Below are 11,639 nucleotides of genomic sequence, written 5' to 3'. Positions count from 1 at the left end.
GACCAGTAGATGGCGAAATGGTTACATTGCTGGACTCCCATATAGTCGACCGCAGTTTGAGTCCTGGACCCGGTGGCTTAAAACTCACGCTGGCTGTGTGTGTGTGCGTGTGCCCCCAAGATCCTGAGAAGAGAGTGAAGGAGAAGGGATTGTGGTGTGGCCATCACCCCCAGGGGTGATTTCTCACTGTCTCTCTGGTGAGCACACATACCTATAACAAAAATCTCTCTAGAAAATAAAATCTACCTATCTATATAGATAGATATATTTACTACAAATAAGTTATAATCAGCATGGTACTGGCACAAAAGTAGACACATAGCTCAATGGGACAGAATAGAGAATCCAGAAATAAACCCCAAATCATAAAGCCAACTGATCTTTTGCAGAGGGTACATGACAATGCTGTGAAGAAAACAAAGTCTTTTCAGCACATGGTGCTGGGAAAACTGGATATCCACTTGCAGTAAAATGAAACTGGATCCCTATTTCTCACCATTAACAAGAATCAGCTCAAAATGGATCCAAGTTTTAAATATAAAGCCCTAAGTTACAAAACTACTAGTAGAAAATGTAGGGGAAAGTTTTGAAGATAATGGATTGGACAAAGGTTTCTTAAATAACACCCTCTAGAACATAAGAAGTCATCCCTAAAATAGACAAGTGGGACTACATCAAGCTAAAAACCTTCTTCACAGCAAAGAAAATAATAATTACAGTGAAATGACACCCCTTGGAATGGGAGAAAATTGCAAATTATTCCTCAGACAAGGGAATGATATCCAGAATGTATAAGAAACTCAAGCAGTTCATTGATTAAAGGAAAATAAAAGAATAATCCAATTTAAAAATGGACAAATGAATTGAATAGACAATTTTCCAAAGAAGACTTACAAATGACCGAAAGGCATATGAAAAAATGTTGAGCCTCTTGTCATAAGGGAACTGCAAATTAGAACCACAATGAGATACTATTTAACCTGTTAGAACGGCTAGGATGTAAAAACTAAAGACAAGTGCTACAGAGGCTTTGGTGAAAAGGGAACTCTCTTCCACTGTTCGTAGCAATGTGAATTATTTCAACCTCTGTGGGAAATAATATGGAGGTTCCTCAAAAAAACTACAAATAGAATTTCCGTATGACCCAGTAATCCCACTTACTGGTATTTGCCCAAAAGTTAGGAAAGCATTCAATCAGAAAGACACCTGCACATCCATGTTTATTGCAGCATTATTCATAACTGCTGAACATGAAACAAACCTAAGTATCAAAAACTGATCACTGGGTTGAAAAACTGTGGCACATATATAGTATGGAATATCACACAACTATAAGAAACAATGAGATCCTATCATTTGATTCAAATAGATGAATACAGAAGACTTAATGTTGAATGAAGTGAACCAGATTTTGAAAAATACATATTGGAGAGGTTTTTGCTATAGGGTGTGTGTGCTCACCGGAAAGGTAGAGAGACAGAAAGTGAGAAATCGTCCCCCAGGAGGGATGGCCATGCTGCATTCCCTTCTTCTCCATTCTCCTCTAGAGATCTTGGGCAGGCACGCACAAGTGCCCGGTGTGAGTTTAAGCCACTGGGTCCAGGACTCAAACTGTGGTTGACTACATGAGAGTGCAGTGAACATAGCCATAATGCCAATTTTTTTGATATGTAAAGTAAATGTTTGTGAAAAATGTAAAAATAAATAAATAAATGGAAAAAGGAAAAAGAAAAGTCCTTTTGTTATCGTTATTTAGAGAAGGGCAATAGCTACCGCCCGTCTCCAAATGTTTTTCAAAATCTAATATGATTTTTTGCATTATCTATAGTTTTGAATAATTATCATTATAGCTTCCCTTCATTAATGTGGATTATTAAAGTTGATGACATTAAAAATGAGTACATGCAGCACATATATGTATATAACTTTGTATATATAATGTAGATGATATATATAATATAAAACAGTAATAAATGTGTACATATTTTAGTGTATATGTCATATGTAAAATATGTAAAGCTTACCTTATCTTGCTCAAAGACTGTGTGTGTAGTAGTAGTCATAAAAATAAAAATAATGCATGGAGCACATAAACACCAAACTTAGCATAAGTGATCACCTGGGACTTTTGATATCTCTTGAAAAATAGGGACTTTTTCTTTCTATTGAGAATATACATCCTAGAGCTTCTGAAACACATGAAGGGGAAGAGAAAGAAGGAAAGTGCACACATATGTGATTGAGAGAGGGCATAAATGTCTTATGACATTATTGAGATCCTAGATCCAGTACCCAGGTTTATAGGATAATAAACTCTTTTTATACTCAAGTTATTTCAAGTTGGTTTCTGTAATTTGCAATCGAGAGAGTACTGGTAAGTATAGCCATGTGCTAGTATCGAAATCATCCTGAAATTCTAATTGTAAAAGGCATGCGTTTATTAATTAAGGTAATGAATCCTTCCAGTCCCTATGCCTCTCCTTGAGAGCTTTAAGAGAAAAAAACCTGAGCGTTCATAAGATCAGATTCAGGCATCAGAGATAGTTCTCCAATGTCACTTTACAGCAAGGAGCCTTACCTTGATCGCCTGATCCTCCAGGGGTTCTGTAGAAGAGTGCTATTTTTGTACCCAGATGTTTGTGCTTCTTTGGGGGAAGAGTCCATAGATTTCATCACATCAGTAAAGGCTGGTAACCCAAAAGGGGTTAAAATCACTGCTGGGTGATAAAGTATAACATTAAAGCCTGAATTTTTACCTCTCTTTGTGTGCCAGGCAGCTAAACTTTTTAATTTGAGAACTTAAAACAGTAGAAAAGCAATGGTACTATGTTACTGACATCATGAAACAACTTATTTAAATATGCACCTATTAAATGTTTAAAATGCATCGTCTCAAAAGTTCATCTCATTGTGGGCCATCTGTGGTTACTGCCCTCAAAGGATGGGAGAGGCATATAGATTTAACAAATGACTAAAGATCTGCTTTCCAGACGTTCAGATGTTCCTCCAGAGTCATATATACAAATAAAAGACTGCCGTTTGCTTGTTCTATTTGCATAAAGCAATAATTCTCAGCAGTATTAATACATTTCACATTCCGCTGATTAAATCTTGAATATTCATGCATGCATTAAAAAGCCTTCTGTTGCAGTGGTGGAACCTAATATCATGAAATGTGCTCCAGCTTTCTTTAGGGTGAAGAATGTCATAACCAAACATTAAATCAAAGCTGTTGCTTATCTGTGAGAACAATCACAAAGAGAAAGAGGGAAGAGGGTCCTGTAAATAGTCGGAGAGGCTAGATAAGATTCTCAATGAAATATGAATGTTTTATTGACCTAGAGTCAGGAGAGGACATACTCAAGCAGTACTGAGTGTCTTTGTACTCCCAGCGTCCACTGTAATACAAGTCCCACTGATCGTTCAGGTAACTAGACGATGGACTCCCAGAACGACAGGAGCAGAGTAGAAGGAAATGGAGCAGGACTGGGCCCTTAGGACTCCAGAGTAATAATGAACAGCCATGTGGAAACTTTGGCTTTTAATACCAGGCAAGTTCTGCCCCAAACAGGTAGAGTGGAAAACAACTCTGTTTTCATGGCATGTTTGATTAGGAGCAAGGTACTCACTGGCTATTTGAAGCAAAATGACAGAAATTATACATATTTACAAATAAGGTTTCTCAATTTTGCCACTATTGACATTTTGGGTTCATAATTCTTTGTTGTTTGGAAGGGGACGGCCGCACATTCTCGGACCTTGCTCTAGACCTTCTGAGCTATAAACTGGGAGTGCGGCTGTCCCAACACGTTTCTGAGGTTGGCTAAAATTTGAGAAACAGGAATCAAGTACAATTCCCTCATTCACAATTGAGGATGCAGAGGTTGATTAAATGCCTAACCAAGGTCAAAGAGCTGGCTAGGATCCAAATCAATACACTATATCTTATTATAAAGAGAGCTGGCTAAGCATACTCAGAGGAAGAGGTATATATCTGATAAGGATATTTTGTTCAGACACCAACCAGAGTCGCGACACAAAACACATCTGTTGCCCAGCAGAGAACATCCCAAGACTGATTGTACATGTTTCTTCTTCTTCTTTTTTTTTTTTTTCTTAGAGAGATTTTTGCTATAAGGTGCTTGCACTTGCCAGAGAGACAGACAGACAGAAAGTGAGAAATCATCCCCCAGGGACAATGAACATGTCACAATCCCTTCTCCTCCATTCTCCTCTTGGGATTTTGGGTACACACATGCATGTGCCCTGCATGAGTTTTAAGCCACTGGGTCAAGGACTCAAATGGCAGTCGACTACGTGGGAGTCCAGTGATATAACCATTATGCCATCTGCTGGTCCCAAATGTTTCTTAAATTTGGTCTTTCTCAGGGCTGGCAAGTGGTATGGTGGTTAAGGCTCTGGATTCCCACATGGTCTACCAGTGTTCAAGTCCCAGACCTGGTGGCTTGTTTTCTTGCTTTCCCTCTCTGTCTCTCTCTGGCTGAATTGAAAAAGTAATAAAGAAATTAATTATTAAAAAATTTTGGTCTTTCTCCTGGATTCCCTGGTTTCTTAGAGTCTTTTGTAGAACACTTTTTTGACACAATATTTTTCTAAAGATAGGCTAATAAAATAACTTAAATCTAGTTTACTTAATTACCTTCTTTACTGTTATCATCAGATACCTATTTTATTATATAACCATTTAGAGTTAAAATAGGCCTTAATATTATAGACAGAGGTATTGCTATTGTTGATGTTCATAGATACATGTCGATTTAGGATATTTTTAAAATCTTGCCAGAGGGCATGGGTGCTTACCAGAGAGAGACAAAAAGAGAACAAGGGAAACTGAGAAAGCAACCTCCATGCCCCAGCCTCCCCACTACCCCCACCATAGGGAATGGTCACTCCTCTTCTCTTCTCTTCCATTTTTCCTTCCTTTCAGGATTTTGGGCATGTACCCACACGTGCCCAAAGTGTTTTTCCAAGCCTCTAGTCCAGGACTCCAACCACTCAGTTATGTAGGATCCAACCACCTTAACCATCTTGCCACACAGAGGCTGGCCCATTTTAGGATTTTAAACCTTTCTGTGGAATTGACTAGAAACAAAACCATGTTGGGGCCACACAGTGACACAGTAGTATAACCCAACACTGCAAGGCTCATCCATGTGGAGTTTCCAGTTTTGTGTTCAGAGACTTGCCTGAATACATCTGAACCACGTGTACTCATGATCTGAGGCTTCCTGAGGCTGGTGGTGGATCACGGTGTCAAGATCCTGGGGTGGGGGGGTGCTGTCTCTGTCTCTGTGTGTGTATGCCTTTCTCACTCATCGAAAAATTAAAATTTAAGAAGTGTTAACCTTGGGACCAGGAGATAGTGTAGTGGTGATGTAACTGGACTCTCACAAAGTCAACCGCAATTTGAGTCCTGGACCCGGAGGTTTACAACTCATGCTGGGCACATGCGTGTGTATGCCCAAAATCCTGAGAGACCTCAAATAATCCTAATAACTTTCCAAAGGCTCCACCTCTTAATACTACAGATTAAACCTTCACTCTCTTATATCATCTCAACAACAACTTATTTTCAATATATAAATTGGGAGGGTGCACATTCAAAGCACAGCTCATATCTTTTTTTTTGTCTTCTTTGTCATTTTTCATCTTCCTTTCTAATTGCCTTCATCTCTAAGCCTTGAAAGCTTATCATATATCCTTCTAAGTAAGTGCTTTTACATTGTACAATACGTTGTATGTGCATTCCCATATTATTACTGTTATTATGTTCAGTACATAGACTAGAACCAAGCATTTAGGACAGTGCTTTCATCATTATATGTACTTAATATATAATAAATGAATAAATAAATGGTTTGCTTTATAAAAATGGAGTCTTTCTTTATATCTCTACATTTATTTATACACACTTTTCTGTATCTGGCTTTCATCACTCAATGCCTCTATGTAATCTCATATTGATTAATTTAATTCTTACAAATGGTTGCACAATAGCCCATATTATTATATTAGTCATAGTTCTTTATACAAATAGAACCAATAGGATATATTTAAAGATATATTCAAAGGAATTCATTAGAAGAATTGGCTCATAGGATTTTGGTGGCTGACAGGTTTCCCCCAAGAAGCCATCTAGCAGCTGGAAATTCTGGAGTTCTGGAAGCATGGCTCAGTTCAAGTCTGAAAGCCTTAGGAGAAGAGAAGCCAGTGATATAATTCTCAGTATGAGTTGGAAAGCCTGAGAACTTGGTGGCAGGGAGAACACTGCAGTGAGTTTGGGAGTCCAAAAGCAACAGAAGTCTATCCTGTTCTTTCAAAAATGACTTCTGTATTTGTATTTCATGCCTTCTGTATTTGTTCTACCTAGGCCCCTCATTGATTGGATGTTGCCTGCCCACATTAAGAGTGATTTTTCAGGGACCAGCAGATGGCGTAATGGTTACGTACTGGGCACTCACATGGCCAACCACAGTTTGAGTCCTGGACCCAGAGGCTTGAAACTCATGCCAGGTGCTTGTGCATGCATGCCCAAAATCCCAAGAAGAAAATGGAGGAGAAGGGATTGAGGTGTGGCTATCCCCACCAAGGGGTAATTGGGTAATTTCTTGCTTTCTGTCTCTCTGTCTCTCTGGCAAGTGAACATGCCACGCCCTATAAAATCTCTCTCTCTCTCTCAAAAAAAAAAAAAAAAGAACGATCTTTCCCACCTAGTTTCTTCAGACTCACATGTTAATATCCTCTGGAAACATTTTATACACATGCCCAGAATAATGTTTATCTGATTTCTAGATATTCCTAAGTGCAGTCAAACTGGTATCCAAAACTATCACAGTTATAGGTATCACCAATTTGTGTAACTATATCCCTAATTGATATAAGATGCTTTTACTTTTTTGTGCTACTATAAATGATAATAGCTAATACCTATTGAATGTTCATCACATGCTATTTTTTTTTTTGCATTTTCTGTGTATTGTTCCTGAGGTAAAGTTATTCTCCCTATTTCAGAAAACTGAGCAAGAATGGGTAAGAAACCTACTCAAGGCTACAAAGCTAGTAGTCAGCAAATGAGTCAGTATGACTCCAAGGACATTTCACTGCACTACTTCTGTAAAAGATAATAATCAACACAATTGCACAAAGATCTTAATGGAGGTATGTTTTATTTCTGTTTGATAGTTTCCTAGAGTGGAATTGCTTTGGAAAATGTTGTATTTTATATTGCTAGATTGTTTTGCAAAAATGCAGTAACCATTTTCATTCCCACCAGCAGTGCAAGAGAGTGTTCTTTCCTCCAGCAGTATTATCATTTGTAAAAATGTATTTTTATTATGCTTTTTGCCAATCTGGTGGCATTCCGTCGTTAAGTCTGTATGCTTTTCCAACAGCAGTAAGGTTGAACATCATATGTTTATTGGCCATTTGGATTTGCTGTACTATAAATTGTTATATTAAAGTTCTCCAGAGAGAGAGAATTTGTAATACAGAAAGATTTATTTTGAGATTTGCTCATATGTTTATGAAAGCTGGCGAGTCCAAAATCTGCAGAGAGACCCAGAGACCAGCCAATGCTGTAGTGCAAGCCTGTGGGCTATTTGCTGCAGTATTTCTTCCTGTTCAGGGGAGATGAGTCATTTCATTTGATCCAGGTCTTCCGTTGACTTTAAAAGCCCCTCAGAGTATGGAGAAAAATCTGCTTTATTTAAAATTCATTGATTTTATCGTTAACCTCATTCAAAAATTTCATTGTCACAGAAACATCTTGAATAATGCTTGACTGATTATCTAGGGATCATGGTCCAGTGAAGTTAACATGTAAAATTAACCACCATATTTGCCTATTAATATATTTTCTAGGCCAGCTTCAGGGCCTGGTGGTTGGAGGAGCCAGATCTCACACTGTCAACTGCACTATTAGAATCCAGCCCCAGTGATTTGAAAAACATGCTTAATGTGTGTATGTGTGCCCCAAATCCTAACAATGTGGAGAAATGGAGAAGGGATTGCAGCATAATTATGTGTGTGTGTATAACCTTTTCCTCAGTTTTCTATTGAACTATTTATATTTTTTTCTTACCACCTTGAACATTATTGATATTAATTCATTAAATATTTTACAAATATTTTCCCAAATCTTTCTTATTTCTTTAATTTTCTTACAGTATTTCTTGTCATAGGAACAGCTTAAATTTTGAAAACTTTATGATCAGTAAGTCACAGAGTCCCTGAAATTTACCTGAAAGTTGTATGGTGGATGTAGACACTGTCATTTTGATAATCACTGTTAAATTTTAGTCTTCTAAGTTTTAGGGAAGTTGTCAATATTTATTTAAAATAAACTTATGTTCTCTACTCTAAACAATTTTTTCAAGGAAATTATAATTAGATCAGCTGTCCTTCTACAAAGACAGAAACCTAGAGCACAAATGGAGACTATTATTAAGAGGCTTTAAAAGTTCATAATCATCCAAATGTAATGTTGGTTATAATACTTGTTAGAAGAACTAGCTGAATGAAATTCAGAATTTATTTATTCCATACCATTATAATGAATCAGTTGGTTTTTAAATGTTTCCTTCAAAATTACTTAAAGCATAATCAAAGCAAATTGTGACAATATTGTTTTCATTCAACTTATTTTTTAGTAAGTGCATATTAGTACTATTTCTATTATTAAAACCAGTGGAAGTTTAGCAGATCAATAACAATTTTTAAGCATCAGAGGCTGATTCAAACCTGAAAAAAAAAGTGTGCTGAGAAAATGCTTTTGTATGTTAAACTTATGCAGCTTTATGTATGTTAAACTTAAAGCTTTATTCCATTCATTTACTTTTATATTATAATTACTAGCATCAATTTAATATATTGCTATAGTATTATCTCATATTTTCATCAAGGAAAAACTCATTTCTCTTTTTATTAAGAAATTAATTAATTTCATTTCTTTATTATTATTATTATTCAATTTGCCCAAAGAGAGACAGAAAGAGAGAAAGAGAGGGAGTGAGAAAGCAAGCCACGAGGTCTAGGACTCGAACCATGTCACTCATGTGGGAGTCCAGCACCTTAGCCACCATGCCACCTGCCAGTCCCCAAAACTGTCATAGCTCTTATAATTTATATAGTCTTTAGTATATGATTAGAGTTATAATTAATTGATATCAGTTTTAAAATTTGAGACTTTGGTTGCTGGGATTTATTTACTCATTTAATAAAGGTCTTTATTTCCCATTTATAAGAACACTCTCTATTCCTAAGTCTGATATCACCTTCTAGGTATTCGTAAGTCCATCAAACTGGTATCCAAAACTATCACAATTATAGGTAACATCAATTTAACTATGTCCTTAGTTGATAGTCAAGATGCTTTTACTGGGACAAGCAGTTAGCATGGTGGCTATGTCGCTGGACTCCCATGTAGTCAACGACGGTTTGCGTCCCAGACCCGGTTTCTTAAACTCACGCCGGGCACATGTGCGTGCGTGCCTGAGATCCCGAGAGCAGAATGGAGGAGAAGGGATTGCGGCATGGCCATCCCCCCTGGGGGGTGATTTCTCGCTTTCTGTCTCTCTGTTTTTCTGGTGAGCGCACACGCCCTATAGCAAAAAAAAAAGAAAAAAAAAGATGCTTTTACTTTTTTTGTGCTACTGTAAACAATAATAGTTAATTCTATTGAGTGCTCATCACATGCTAAGTTTTTTTTTTTCTTTGCACTTTCTGTGTATTGATATTGTGGTAAACTTATTCACTTTACTGAGATGAAGTTATTAGCTCCTGCCAGGCAAGGGACAATTTTTTTAAAACAAGCTCACTTAACAGTCCAACAGGTGGCATGGAGGCCTAAGTTAGCTGAATCCCACACAGCCAACTCTGGTCTGAGTCCCAGAGCCGGTGGCTTGAAAATTATACCTGATAGGAGTGTGTGAGTGCCCAAAATCCCAAGAGAAGAATGGAGAAGGGATTGTGACATTTTTATCCCCTTTGGGAGGTGTGTGTGTGGGGGGGTAATTTCTCACTCTCTTTCTCTCTCCTCTCTCTCTCTCTGTCTCTCTCTAGTGAGTGCATACACCTACCTGGTAGCAAAACACTCAACTTCCAGCCATTTGGATCCAGTTTTTACATTATGTATTTTATAAGTTGACTAGTTGGTTGTTTGATAACATGACTATTTTTGAGATAAGTTGGAGAAAGAGAATCATTTAATATTGAAATAATTTACTGAGAGAACCTGATAAATCTTTTCCTTTGGAAACTTGACAAGATAGTATAGTAGCATCTGTAATGGAAGCCTAGAGAGCCATAGCAATTTTAGCACTCAGTTATCAATATCTATGTTCTTATACCTCCTTTTTTTTTTTTTTTTTGGAGAGCATGAAAGCCCTGTTGAGGTTCTTGATTCCTTTCTCTTAAAATGTAACTAAATAAACTTAAAAAAAAAATCATACAGGATGAATGTAAAAATCTTAACATAGTCATGTGCCTTGGGAGCTTTGATCTGTAAGTAATGATCTGTATCATACATGGCTACAACATATTAAAATATAAATTTTTATAGAAGATATATGGGACCAGCAGTTGGTATAATGGCTACATGGTTGGACTCCCATGTAGTCTATCGCAGTTCAAGTGCCAGATTCCGTGGCTTTAACTCATGCCTGGCGCGTGTACATGCGTGCCCAAGATCCAGAGAGGAGACTGGAGGAGAAGGGATTGCAGCATGGCCATCGCCCCTGGGGAGTGATTTCTTGCTTTCTGTCTCTCTGTCTCTCTCTTTCTGGTGAGCACTTATGCCCAATAGCAAAAATCTCTCCAAAAAAAGAAAAGATATACAGACGTCCCCCATTTCACTAATACAAGGAATTCACTCATCAAAGACTTATTTGTGTCGCAAAAAGTTTTCTAAATGACAAAGGGATAAAATCAATTATCAAATGAAGTCTTGTCTTTAGCTTGTCTAAAAATGTTTAGATTTCTAGAAATGTACTGATTCATAGTGGCAATGAACCTCTCCACATAGTTTCGATTCAGCCTTATGTAGTGTTGGGCTAGACATACCTAAGTCATTTTGGGAACTCAACGCTAGTTGAGTCTTCATATGTGCTGCTTCACTATTCGCCTGATTTAGGAAGAGAAATACCACTTCCCTACCATCAGAAACAAGAATTTCTGAAAATTTACCTTGCTCAAAATTATGTCTTCGAGTTCTGCTTTAATTTATTTTTAAGTATTAGAATGTAAATGAAGTGCTCTAACAAAGTAATGTCACAACAAATCTAATACTGCTACTTGCCAGCGGTACAATCTGTTCCATCAATATTTGTATCTCTTCCCGATGCGTAGCACATAGTTGACAATCTATAAATATTTAACGAATGAATAACTGAGTGGCATCAGGAACAGCCGGCTTGCACTCTGGGATCGAGTCCAAGTCCAGTGTTGCAGGTAAGACTCAGGCCACGAGGAAACTACGGAGAAAGTAAACTCCAACTTTCCCACATAGCTAAACTACAATTCCCAGCATGCAAACTCGGTGTGTACACTGCATCCTGGGAAAGACGTCTTTGGCTCTGAACACGTAGAAGCAGCGCTATAGTTTGCGCACATACGCCGGTTTT

Source organism: Tupaia chinensis, unplaced genomic scaffold (assembly GCF_000334495.1).
Source record: "Tupaia chinensis unplaced genomic scaffold, TupChi_1.0 Scaffold000085_1, whole genome shotgun sequence".
Lineage (NCBI taxonomy): Eukaryota > Metazoa > Chordata > Mammalia > Scandentia > Tupaiidae > Tupaia > Tupaia belangeri.
This window is presented reverse-complemented; position numbering follows the sequence as displayed.